Here is a 10804-nt window from a genome sequence, read left to right on the forward strand (position 1 = left end):
TTATTGCACACCCCATAAAGTTAATTTCACTTTGAAAGAATGTGTTTGAGGGAGCGGATGCACTTGGCTATGAATTCAGGTTGGTGGCCACAATATATGGAGCTGTGCTGTCATCCTTGACACCCTGGCTTACTGGCAGCCTCGCTCCAACACACTGTCACAGGCGAGGGATGGCCTCCCAGTATTGACTCAGAACACTGAAGCCTCCTAATGGTCCAAGTCTCACAAACCACACACCTCCCTTAATTAAAAAAGTAAATTAAAAGGAGTATTTCATCTTAGGGATGAATTATCTTAGTACTTTAAGATTGACATTTTATTGGATAAAAGGGCATGCATGAGTTTATTTTAAAATACTGCCTTCATGAACAAGAAACCACAGAAAAGATTATCCTGAGGTTGCAAGGGGTTTGTAGAACCAGAGACACTCTCGCAAAATAGCCACTGGAAGGGCTAGGTGTGAGAGGCCAGTTGCTGCAAATCACAGGTCAGCCACTTCTACACTTGTCCTTCAAGCACATCAACTGGACACTTGGAGTTTTCTATACTCTTCATTTCAAACTTGATCATCCTGAGTGCTGTGGTGGACACTACTAGTGTCACAAAGAGTGCAGCACCCTCTCCTTCCAGGTATATAAAGGCTGCACTGCTGGGCTCCTTTGCAGTTGGACAGGCCATGTAATTTGTCCGTTGTAGTGAAGAGTTACTATGTTTCACTTCTAAGCCAAAGCATTTGATTGTCAATGTAATACCCTCCAGCTCTCTCCTTCCCTGCAGAAGTGATCTTGGAAGCATGTGTTGAGATGACAGAGTTCCCAATAGCCTAGATTCCTGAATGACTTAGTGGAGCTGAGTCCTCCACAGGTCCATGTTGAACATGCAGAATCAGTGAGAATAAACTTTTGCTGGATTAAGTCACTGATGTTTGGAGACTGTTCATTACCACAACAAAATGCAGCCAAATCCTGACTAATTGAGGAAGTAACCTTGTGTTCAGAAAATACAGCCCTTCTTTCTAAGTCATAAACCCATATTCTCTTTCCAATAGCTTATTAAATGATTTGTATATTTTCCATCCTTTTGGTATACTCTCAGATGCCTAAAATTACCACAGTGACCTTGGACTGGACAAGGTAGTTGTCTTTTAGCCATTGATAAATATTGCTACCGTGGAATGAGGGAAACAGAAGAAGACAAGGTTGGCCTTTCGAAAATATGGCATCGTATAACAATGAAAAAGAGGAAAAATACAGAAAATACAGAAAAAGGAGAAAAATAACATGAGAAAAATGAAAAATAAGTCTATAAGAGAAAAGTAGAAAAAACAAAACAATAGAAATGCTGGGCAATTTGTTTCAGGTTCACTATAACCAACTGCTTGTTGTTGGGTTCCACTCCAGAAGGCCTCTCTCAGGATGTCTTTGACCCTCAGCACCTTTTTGTGTATGTGCATAGCATACTAAGGTGCTCAAGAAATGTTGAGTGAGAGGGTAAATAAAGGAATAGATTTCCATTTTATAATCTTGGAAGCATATATTACTTTAAACGGCCTATGACTATGAATGGGCATTCCACTGCACGTTGAAAGGCAGAACAACAAATGAGAAGGGAACTAGAAATAAATGAGTTTGAATAGCTCTTCATAACCTTTAAACCTGAGTCCTTGCAAAGAGCAACTATGAGGTCAGAGCAATAATTCTTTGTCCTAAACACAGGACACCACTGATAACTCAGAGTCGTCTGTTGAAGAAAGTGTTTCAAATAAACTAGTTAGCAATGCCCTTGTTTTGTTTGCCTCTGGATGGGAAGAACTAGGAGTGCAATCAGCACCGAGGTGTCTATAGCCTTGATGTTGTGGGAGAGGAAAGTAGGGGAACTGAATAATTTATTTTTTCAAAACCTTAAATGGAATGAGAAATACCAATGTTTTATCCATAAGGATAAAAAGGAAGAGTCGAGAGTCATTCTGCTGATACCAACTGGGAAGCTCCAGTAGAACATTCCCCTGGTGATGAAGTAATTCACTTTTTCTGAGATTAACAAACGTTCTGTAGTAAGGCTGTTCCTCATTCAAGGTTGCTCACAGGTAAAGTTAATAAAAGGCAGATTCTAAGAATTCAGAAGGAAGTTTGCCTTTCCACTGGGAGAAAGCATGCATTCAGGGTCTCTAGTCTGTGGGTTTGTGTGTGTGCGCGCGCATCCTATGTACAGCTCAGATGTCCAGGACTTGAGATGAGAATGGAAAGCACCAAATAAGAAGAAAGCTGCCACACAGTAGGCTGAAGGAGGATGACTACAACCTTTAGGCTGAAAAAAGGTAACTGCATGCTGGCATGTATCCTTGTGGATATGTGGAAACACAACAAAAGTATTGGTTCATCCTGGCTGCAGTTTTAACGGAAAGGAACATCTCCTGGCATGAACATCTCTTGGAGATGAACGCACTATACATGCAAATTCAGATCTATCATCTTCCACCAGTCACCCCAAGCTACATTCTCCTTCCATTCCTTATCAAAGGAATAAGCATCTTTCTTGTTTCCCAGGCTTCACTCCTCAAAATCATGAGCTTTTCTTCCCTACCTTTCCCTTCATTCGAACTTTTTCCCTTCAAAATGTTTATTGAATTCTTCTTATCCTCTCCCTGCCTGGGGATTTATCTAGTCTACTTAATTCTAGATCATTGCCTTTCTGTAGGAAATATAAAACACTCAAATAATGAAATACCCATAATCCAACGCAGAAATCATGAGTGTTATAGGAACAATGGCCTCAAGAGCTAGATTGCCCAGGTAGTTCATATTTCATACAATTTTACTATTTTAAATAAAATCAACTTGAAAAATTCATTATGTTGAAGAATAAAAATGTTTAAATATTACCTGATTTTTTTTCTCATTTCTTTTTTTCCCTTTGTACCTTCCTCCTTCCCCATGCAAGAAGCTGGACATGTCTCTGCTACTTAACTCAGGGAAAGAATAAGACAGTATTAAAGAGAAGAATTCTTTTCCTGACTTGCATGTTTCCAAAGCCGAGCCCCTCAGGGATGTGAAGACTTAAGGCAGAGGCAAAAGATTTGGGAAAAAATAATGTGAATTTAAGGTAGGTTTTCCCTTCTACCTCTTACCAAAGAAAAGATTCCCAGGATTGATGGAAGGGGATATTTGGAAGGAAGCAATGGGAATAGAGATGTTGGTGGGCGTAGGTCCCCAAAAATAAGGACCTGGGTCCTGTCCACCAGTTTTAGATGTGGGAAGGTGGCAAACCCCCCATAATGGTTTATGGGAGTAGAGATAAAGGAAGTAAAGCTTAGTAAATTGTTTCTGGAGGTTGATTTGGCATCATTTGGTAAAACTGAAACATTGGAGAAATTTTTACACGTATACATAAAAAGCTTTGTACAAAAATGTTTATTGCAGCATTACTTCTAAGTTGAAGAAAAGCTTCCCAACAACCTAAATATCCATTAATAGAAGAGGGAATAAATAAAATGTGAAATATGTTGACTGTAGGCTACTGTGTAGCATTTTCAAAAAATGGTTAAAACAATAGAACAGTTCAGAGGAATTTAGATCTTAGAATCCAACTGTCTTGAGAGTTAAAGCCTTAAGAGTTAAACTCTAAGTGCCTCATTTTACAGATGAGAAGGAATGGGGGATCTGAAGGCTAAGTGATTTCTTGAAAGCAGGCTGTTGTTTAGACTTCCAACCTGGCCTTTCACCCATGATGTCATTAGATGCCCCAAGCTACCTGGTCTAGTTCAGTCTATTCCAGCAAGCAGAACATCGTCCCCTCTGATCTCTCTATTAGTCTAGCACAGAAGAACAAAAAGAGGAGGGGAAAGGGGGAAGAAAAAAAGAGGTTGCCCTTGTTCTTGAGATCACAGTTCAGATGAAGAATGGAATCATAATATGAAACCATTAAAGCCACTTAAGTGACACAGTTTTCTTATTTCCCACATTCACAGCTTAAGGAGTCTTTTGATTATCTCTGGATCTCCATTTTCTTAATAGCAAAACAAGGGGTTCAGCAAGAGAGAATCATCTTCAACTCCTCAAGTTCAAACTAGTCTCCTTGTAATGAATCTAACTTTTAGCTATGGAATCTAAGCTGTCTTGATTTCACGGTTGAAATCTACACTCACAAAATAATATTTCATACACTTTCCCCAAATCTCTTATCTATACCCTAACAGTTTCTTCTGATTGGTGAAACCTAGAGACCATATCTGATGCTTCTTTTCCAATATAATTCTTAATTATCAGCACTCTGATAAACTTGTGGGAAGAATTTTCTGCCTGTGTTTTAAAGATAGGCACTACATTAAAATCTCAATACTAAATGGCAATCCAGGCACTTATTTTTTTAAAGACTGAGAGCCCAATGTCAGTGAAACGGCCTTGGCTTCATCATTTTGCAAGCCTGAGGTGGGAGTGGACCTCTCCACCTGCCAGCGCTTACCTCTCGGCATGGTCTGGTGGGCCGAATAGGAGTGGGAGTCAGGAACTCCACGATAAGTACTAATTGGGTGACTGACTTGGGGCTGTGACATCAGAGAAAACTGTTCCACTTTAGGCTTCTTGTACAAAGGAGGAGAAAGTTGTAAAGAGAAAATTTCCCTGAAAAGTACATCATGCTCCAGAGGCCAAATGTGACAGTCATTAAGGAAGCAAGAGGAGATGGCTTCTTCCCCAGCCATGACGGGATCACTCATGGTATCCCCACCCACGCTCCCAGTGTGTCACAGCACAGAAACACAGCAACTTTCATGCAAATGGCTCAAATTCACTTTTCACATTTAAAGTAACACTTTTTGTAATTATTAATGGTTAATTCGTGTGACCACCCATGAGTGAAGGGCATTTCTGTCTCCCACATCTTTAATGGCAAATAATTAATGATGTGTTAGAAATTAACAACAATTAACAGTGCATAGGAACAATAGTAGAAGGTCAGAGACGCTGAAGAAATGCGACGTTTAGCTTCTCGGGCAGAATCTGGCAGTTTCAAGGAGGGAGACTGCAGGCAGAAATGTTTCCCTCAGGTACAAATACACCTCAACTCTTGCCCCAGAACACGGACCCAAATACAATCACTTTTTAAGATTAAGCATGTTGAAGGAAATAACTACCCAGCACTTCCATTAAGCTTATTAGTTTTGCTAAACAAGCAAATGGTATAGCATTAAATTTTTATCTTAGTATTAATGAGCATTGCCTGAAATATAGAACAAATTTCTGATTTAGTAATTACATGATCATTTTAGAATGTAGTAGGGTCTAGTGAATTTCTAGAAAGAACTCTTTGAGTAACATGTAGATATAAATCACTTATAGAAACTGTTATGTGTATATATTTTTGTGTTTAACTACAGGATCTCTGCAAGTATTATTGCTGTATATAGGCAAGTTAACTAAATTGCCTTAACTTTATCTACATGATAGATAAGTGGCAGATAATATTACTATTGGAGTGTTGAATTTCCCAGCCTCACTTTTACCCTATTAAAAAAAAAAAAAACAGAGGTCCTTGGGCCAAAGTCTCATATATGTCTCAATGTTGAAAATAAAGTCAGAGAAATTGAGTCAAGCTCAAATATCCAAATTGATGATCTAACCAAGGATATCCACCAAGGGTATCCTACTATAGAACGGGCATGAGATATATATATTCTGCTTCCACCCACAAAGTAATTATAATTATAATTATATTACCTGTAATTATAAACATAATTAATTATATTCCTGCAGTGCTTTAGAGCTTACAAAGTACATTCACATACATTAATTATTTAACCTCATCTGTACCTGGGAGACAGGCATAGCAGAAAACCCACAGAATAAAACCACCAGCTTCATACTGAACCCAGATCTATTGCTTCCAGGTGGCCACTTCCTTCTTTCCCTCTTGTGTTCATCCCCTTAAACCAAGCTTGTTCTGAAAATGGGGAAAGAATCCATTTTCTAGAAGCAATGATATTTCTAGCTTCTTGGTCAAGCAACTTCCAAACCAGCAAAAGTGATTTTAAGGGAAGGAAGAGCCCAGAATTTGTGGGGAGGAGGCACCAATCACAACTACCTCAAGGCTCTGGTTTGGCTCGGGCACACAGGAGCAGTGTGGGGCCTGAGCCTCACCTCTGTCCACGTTTTCGTAGGTAACAGTAATTCAAAGAATGACAGACTTTTGGAGGTAGAACAGAAACATGTCCTGCACATCTAGGAAGTGTGCCTTGCTAAAAATGCAAAGAGAGCCCAAACTCCACAGCAGCTTGTAGAAGGAACCATCATGAGGAGACCTTGCAGTTCAGCCCTTGTGCTTTGCAGGTTATGGGATCAAATGTGCACTCCTCTGCCTCTTTTCAAGGTTCCACACTCCCCTCTCAAAACTCCCATATCACATTGGATATGCGGCACACAGCTTTCTAGCCCCATTTCCCATTGCACCTTAATATCCTAACCATTTACCATCCCACAGCTGTGCAGCTCTCTGTTCCTGTTCCTGGGCTCCCCATTTGCAGGCTCTTGCCTGATGTTAGTGGATTCAAATCCCAACCAGCCTTCAAGGCCCAGCCTCAAAGCCCACCTCCTTCTACCAGATATAAGGGAAAGTAGATTTTGGCCCTTCTAGGGAAGAACTTACAGTCTTCTCAGAGAAGAGATTTGTATTCAAGCAGCCATAGAAGTTGGAAGGTGTTCCATGAGTGGCCCTAAAACCGAGCTACTTAAGTATGGACCAGCAGATCAGTATCACCTGGTAACTCATTAGAAATGCAAATTTTGGGGTCCTACCCTGGTCTTACTGAATTATGGTCTCCAGGATCAGCTAAGGAGTCAGTGGTTTAACAAGCCTGCCAGGTGAATCTGACGAATGCTAAAGTTGGAGAGCCCCTGCCTTAAAAGAAGTGAATTCTGTAGGACGTCAAAGGAGTAATTGACTTCCAGGTAAGTCTTCTAGAAGAAATTGGCATTTGAGATTTGGCCCTTTAAGACTGTTAAGATTCAGACACCTGGAGAGGAGTGGCAGGCATCCCAAGAGTAAAGACCATGTGAGCAGAGACCCAAATCCAAAAAGGCACAGAGTGTCTGGAAACAGCAGGGACTTCCATGTGGTCAGTGCCCAGGATGGCTGGAGAGGAGTTGCTAGCAGTCAAGTTTCAAATAATAACAACAACTTGTATTGAGCCCCTATTGTGTGCCATGAAGGTTTCTAGACACTTTATATACAAGAATTCCTTTATTCCCATAACCCTGTTGAGGAGAAAGTGTTATTAGATGATCCCCATTTAAAGATCAAGAAACTGGCAGGGCACTGTGGCTCGTGCCTGTAATCCCAGCACTTTGGGAGGCTGACGCAGGCGGATCACTTGAGGCCAGGAGTTCAGAACCAGCCTGGCCAACATGGAGAAACCCCGTCTCTACTAAAAATACACAAATTAGCCGGGCGTGTTGGTGTGCACCTGTGATCCCAGCTACTCGGAAGACTGAGGCAGGTGAATCGCTTGAACCTGGGAGGTGAGGTTGCAGTGAGCCGAGATAGCGCCACTGCACTCCAGCCTGGGTGTCAGAGCAAGACTCTGTCTCAAAAAAGAAAACAAAAAAAGATGAGGAAACTGAGGCTTAGAGAAAGTAAACTGTCAAAATCGCACAATTTGGGCTTGAATTTTCACAGCAATAAGGATATAAGTTGAGCTTTGAGCTTGGCAGCTCCAAGCTTAGAGCTTGACTTTAAGGCAATTTGGGAGCCATCTAGGGGTGGCTGACAGGCAAAACAGTTGGTGTGGCTGCCATAATCCAGGAGAGAGATAATGAGAGTGAGGATTAAAATTAGGGCCAGGGGCATGAAAAGGAAGGGGCAGATTCCAGATAGTGCAGGGTCAGAGGAGCAGGACTTGACCAGGGATGAGATGGAAGGGACAAAGGAGAGGCTGGGGTCAAAAGTCTTCTGGGACCTTAGTCTGGGAGGAAGCTGGAGTCATTAACTGAAGCAAAGAACAACAATAATGACAACAAATACATCATCCTCTTCTTCATATTGGATTTTATTTATCACACACTTGTCTACCAGGTACTGTTATAAGAGCTTTACATAGATCAAACCATTTAACTTTTACAACAGCCTCCAGAGGTAGTAACTATTATTCTTCCCATCTTACGGTTAAGAAAACTGAGGCACAGAGAATTTAAATAACTTGCCCAGGACCACATAGTATAGCCTTTCTCTTCTACTCTTGCTATAAAATAGCACTGGCATCTTGTCAGGGATTGGAATTCCTCAAAAGGATTCAAATATGTTTCTTCCAAACTTGGAAACAAACAGAACTGCAGCCAAGTAAACCAACAGGTTAATGAATCCAGCAGTTCTCAATCTTCCCCATGCACTAGTATCACCTGTGGTGCTTTACAAACTTACCAGTGCTGAGATCCCACATCCTGAGATCAGGATTGTGTTAGTCTCTAGGCTGAGGCATCATTTGTTGGTTTGTTCGTTTCTTGTTTAAAGCTCCCCAGGTGTTTAATGTGCACACAGCACTGAGTCTACTGAATAAATCAATTGATAAGCAAGCATTTATTGCTTACCTACTAGGTGGTAAGTGCTGTGCTCCATGCAGTGGTAGATTCCAAAGGTGATCAAGATACACCCCAGCCCTCAGAATTGATATCTTCCAGGATTTGCATAAGGCTAAGGAAAAAGATAGAAGCAATTTGGGAGCAGAGCAGAGGTGGTGAATTTAGCTAGTGACCCAGAATTAATCCTTGGAGTCTGCTAGGAGAAATAGGGAGTACTGGAGAAGAATAGTGTTTACGCTAAATAAAACAGATAAAGAAACCTCCAGAGATTGCTGGGTAAAGTTATCCCTTCACTTTGGAGGTCAACTGGTGTAGACCAATTTGTCATCCTCTGTCTCCTTTCTATGCAATAGGAACTCTGAATGGCTTATGTATGCAGGCACAGATTAGGCCCTGGCGCGAAACCACCAACGGCAAGGCATATATATATATATATATATATTTTTTTTTTTTTTGCCAATGGGAAAAAAAGGAAAACATTTCAGCTGCTGCTAAGTCCCAGTGTCTTTATTTGAACTTCCCTGCAACAGGCAAGTTAGTGGTATTTATGACACACAAGAATTTCCATCTGTAAGTTTATCTTCGTGTTAAAAATCAGCCATCCCTCTACCCAAAACAACCAAAGACAATAAATCAAAGCTTAAATAAGAATCAAAGACTTATCTCTACAAGTAGGAATCCCTATAGTTGCTAACACACTATGTTTTAATGTCAGGCATCATAAGAGGTTAAGTGGTTGGGAAGCAGGGATGAGCTTCCCTTCAACTGGGTATGCAGAAGCCATGGAAATGAGACCAGATGTTGTCCAAACTAAGGGAGGAAGAGCTGGGCTAGCACTTCCCAATGAATTCCAGCACCTCGTGCCACGCTTTACCTCTCCCAAATGACGCACACTGTGCTGTTGTTATTCTTAATTGATTCTGCCAATTGATGACTACACCCTCCAATCTGGTTCCTTTCTTTTGCAGAAACAGTGGTGTCAAAACAAGCCTGTCTCATTTCTAAATACTGAACAGATGCACCATTCTATCACTGTCAGCGAGGGAATGACAGCAGAGTTTGGTAGCAGCCTTAAGCCAGTGCCATAAGCTGCTGATATTGTAGCAAAATGTAAAAGAGGTACTATTTGGTGCCCACTGGCCTGCTCTGTGCTCTTGTTGTCCACACCTGTGCTCAAGTGCAGTGTTAGCGACAGGTCCAGACAGGGGCCATTCTACCCTAACACCCAAGTTGTTCCCATGGCCCACCGACCATGCCTCACACGAGTTGGGGGTGACATCTACTTACTGCTCGAAAGCAGCCTTTTTCACAGATACAGTAGAAGGGGCCCATGGAAGTAGGCCTTTTACTACCAAATATGTTTACTGATCAAGTTACCACATTGTCCAAAATTTTTCTTTTCTGAAGAATTTCTGAACATATTTTTTTCTGAAAAATCTTGATCAATGTTTTCTTTTGGAAAAACGTGGGAGGACTGCTCACTCCCTCAGAACTTCTCTTTTAAAATGCAGTTGATCTTTGTAATTTAAGTTCCACATCTTAATGCACTTTTATTATTTATTCCCCATCACACAGAAAGTTTTCCAGGAGTAATAACATATACACAGACACTGCAGAATTTAAAAACTACAAATTATGGTCATGGAAATGCTTTGTTCTCAAATGCAATCACATATGGGGAGATAGGGTCCTAATCTCCCTAGTATTGAAAGTGCCTATCCGGCAAAGACATGGAATCAACCTAAATGCCCACAAATGACAGATTGGATAAAGAAAATGGGGTACATACATACCATGGAATACTATGCAGTCATAAAAAAGAACAAGATCATGTCTTTTGTGGGAACATAGATGGAGCTAGAGGCTATCATCCTTAGCAAACTAATGCAGGAACAGAAAACCAAATACTACATGTTCTCACTTATAAGTGGGGGCTAAATGATGAGAACTTATGAAACAAAGAAGGAAACAACAGATACTGGGGTCTACTTGAGGGTGGAGAGTGGGAGGAGGGAGAGGAACAGAAAAAATAACTATTGGGTGCTGGGCTTAATATCTGGGTGATGAAATAATCTGTACAACAAACCCCTGTGACACGAGTTTACCTATAAAACACACCTGCACATGTACCCCTAAACCTAAAATAAAAGTTAAAAAATAAAAATTAAAAAAATAAAGTTGTAAAATCTAAAAAAGAAAATGCTGCCTTCCTAAGAGTGCTTTTGCTGTCTATGGGG

Source organism: Macaca fascicularis, chromosome 12 (assembly GCF_037993035.2).
Source record: "Macaca fascicularis isolate 582-1 chromosome 12, T2T-MFA8v1.1".
Lineage (NCBI taxonomy): Eukaryota > Metazoa > Chordata > Mammalia > Primates > Cercopithecidae > Macaca > Macaca fascicularis.